The sequence below is a fragment of the Mchenga conophoros genome, linkage group LG11 (genome assembly GCF_057382185.1).
Source record: "Mchenga conophoros isolate Kocher_MC1m ecotype Shallow Benthic linkage group LG11, M_conophoros_male_GT1.1, whole genome shotgun sequence".
Taxonomy (NCBI): Eukaryota; Metazoa; Chordata; class Actinopteri; order Cichliformes; family Cichlidae; genus Mchenga; species Mchenga conophoros.
In genome coordinates this window covers 33,996,158-33,999,090 of record NC_140536.1, presented here as the reverse complement: position 1 = coordinate 33,999,090, position 2,933 = coordinate 33,996,158, and positions in this window count along the sequence as shown.

Sequence of the window (2,933 nt, the reverse complement as noted above, 5' to 3'; positions counted from 1 at the left end):
AAGAAGAAGAAGAAGAAGAAGAAACATGCACAAATGTTCACTTTTTAATGCTTGGGAACACTTATGTACCATTTTGGGCCTCAAAAAGGTCCAATTGGGCTAATCAATTAAACTTCCAGTTGTAAAAACATACATTTCTGTAGATTGTACCCTTAAGGAGAGGAATGGCCTTTACCCCTACTTCTAAGAGTGTAGCTGTAAATTGAACTGCTGTAAGTAATCTTTTTGTCTGCTGAGTTACCTTACATGGCTGCTGCTGTTGCCGTGGAGAGAGGAAAATAACAGCCAGCTGCTCCAGAGGTGGAGCCGGTACGCATGAATGTAAGGCAGGCTGTCACTGGAAAACAACATGCACGCTCAGCATAAGTCCTGGCCGGGTGAGGTAAGGTTAATAAAACCTCACAGCTTCCCAGAGCAAAGTCATGAAGGAACCTTGTTCTGTGCTGGAGGTTTCTACCAATTATATCAGATTATCTGCACTTGAATGCATTGCTCTGTGAGCAAAATCGCAGAAAACTCCCCAGTATCCCAGTTACTTGATGCAAACCTCTGTTTTTCCCTTTGTTTCTCCCCCTTTTGAGCCAATGAACCTGTCAGAAAACATCTCCATGAGCTTGTACACAGAGAACAGAGAGGACCTAATTTTACATGTCGCTGTTTTAAACCCAAGGGGGAAGTCAGCAATTTCACTGCTTTCCTGCAGTGGAGAAAAACACAGCTGGAGTCTGGTGAGAACAGCAACAGTCAGGGGGGTTAGTTGCTCCCTTCAGCATTTCAAATCTCAAAAGACATCAATGGGGTTACGCAGAGCAGTGAACGAAATGTCGTCTATTTTGATTGAGATGGATTTTTCCCCCCTTTGTACTTTTCCCAGATCTGCTGTAAATTTGTTTTTCATGGTGACGTTCATTCTGACAAAAACCTCGGTGCTGCAGGTTCAACAAAAAGGGCACAGAAGAAAGCACAGAGCACTAAGCTGGCTGAAACACCGCTGGTTTCTGGAAACAGCTTGCACCAAAGCTAATCAAAGTTTTGTTTGTGGAAGTCTGGAAATGAGCTAAAAACTGGCCTGTTGAATTTTCATCACATTACAATAAAGATGATTCGGTTCTCCTTATTCTTCACGGTGCACGTGTTTGCATTATAAATATGCTACTGCTGTCACCTGCAGGGCAAACATAGCACTGCATGTCATCCTCTCTGGGTGTCGATTTGTTTTCCTGTACCAGAAAAAAGTCAAATTCATTAAAAATAGATGGGGCTGGAAAAGAGCAAACATCTTCTCCTCTGTCACGAATTATGTTTGCACAGATTTCTCTCCGCAAATAACATCCAGCGGCTTGTTAATGACAAGTCAGCAACAAATTCAAGTTTCCCTGATGGGTTCCCAGAAAACAAATTTACTGCAAAGAACAGGATGTACGGCTTTAGTAATGCAAAATGCAGCAGAAGGCAGACTTTAGATGTTAATCAGGAAAATTAAGACGCACGAATATCCTCACTGATCCCAGTTAATCAGGACGAAGGTAAAATAAATTTAGATCCAGGTGGATTGTGGCATTTTGACTTTGGGCTGCTCCACTTGTGTTACAGTCTTTGAGTTTGTTTGTTTTGTTAAGCAGCTCTAACATTTAAATATCTGTAACTGACTGGATTAGACAGCTGCTGCTGAGGCTGCTGATGATGATGAAACACATCTGAATCCACCTTCTGACAGAAACACGTTTGCTTGACAGTGAACGCAAACACCAGATTGTTTAGTGTGCAGATATCGCTGCCATTACTCGATAAGACGATCTGTCAGGCAGCGCGGCTGAGAAACTCGCAAGCACCTGATTGTATCACCCTGTTTTATTTCAAACTTTTATCCAAACAAGTTGCGGTGTTTCTTCTCCGTGAATATAAAGCAGATTGCGATTATAACTTATCATCTTCTTCTGGGTCTTTGCTTCCAATTAAACGATGTTTTGATGATGAAAAAATAATTTCCTTTTGAAATACGGACTGATGAATTTTAGATTGTAGAAATTAAACCTTTCCCTTTTCCAAACACATTTATTCACTGATCTGCTCTTTCATTACGCAGATAAGCCAAATAATTAGCATGTAAAGCTACATCAAGACCGTTCTCTCAGTCATCTTTTTTTCATTCATCGCCTCTTTCAACAACTGATACCAATTATGTTCGAATTCAAAAGGGGATTATGATCATGTTGTTGGGCTTCAAAGGTTGATGTCACTCTGTCCTCGTGGGCTAATGTGCAAACTAACCAGCTTTCAGCAATGAATAAACAAACATTTCCACATCTTCTCCTGCCAGACATTTTGCTTGGTTTCAAAAATAACATCATTTGAAATGATACTGAACAGCTTCTGCTCACCTACCAGGCTCTCCCAAAGAGACCAGCGGAGCAGAGTCTGGAGCAGGATTTGGAAGGGGGGGGGGCTCAAGACAGCCCCACAGTCATGAAACTTTATTTCAGTGCCATATCCCAAAAATAGCACAGCTGAATATGATTTATTATCCTGCCAAACCACACGTTTTGAAAGTAAATACTTTCATGTGGCTCAGTTTGTTTTATTGCCAACCAAATAATTTTTGCTATAATCCAAAAATATAATAATGGGACAGAAATCTCTGTGAAAACTGCTTCCCAGAACCACCTTCCCCATGACGGTGCTCCATTTCTGAAACTACCGCTCTAACATTTATATCCACCTCAGATGGTGACCGGCCATCTAGTGAAGGCGAGGCCGGAGCTCCGGGCTCTACTGGCTGTTTTATTTATCACTCAGCTATCTGTTTCTCTTTAAACATAGATTGCATATAAAAGATGGATGTAGGCATCATTAAGACCTCACGTGGGTACTTTTGGGGGTATTTCCTGTTGTCAACTCAAGATTTTTTCTATCCAGACGAGACCACAGTTGGA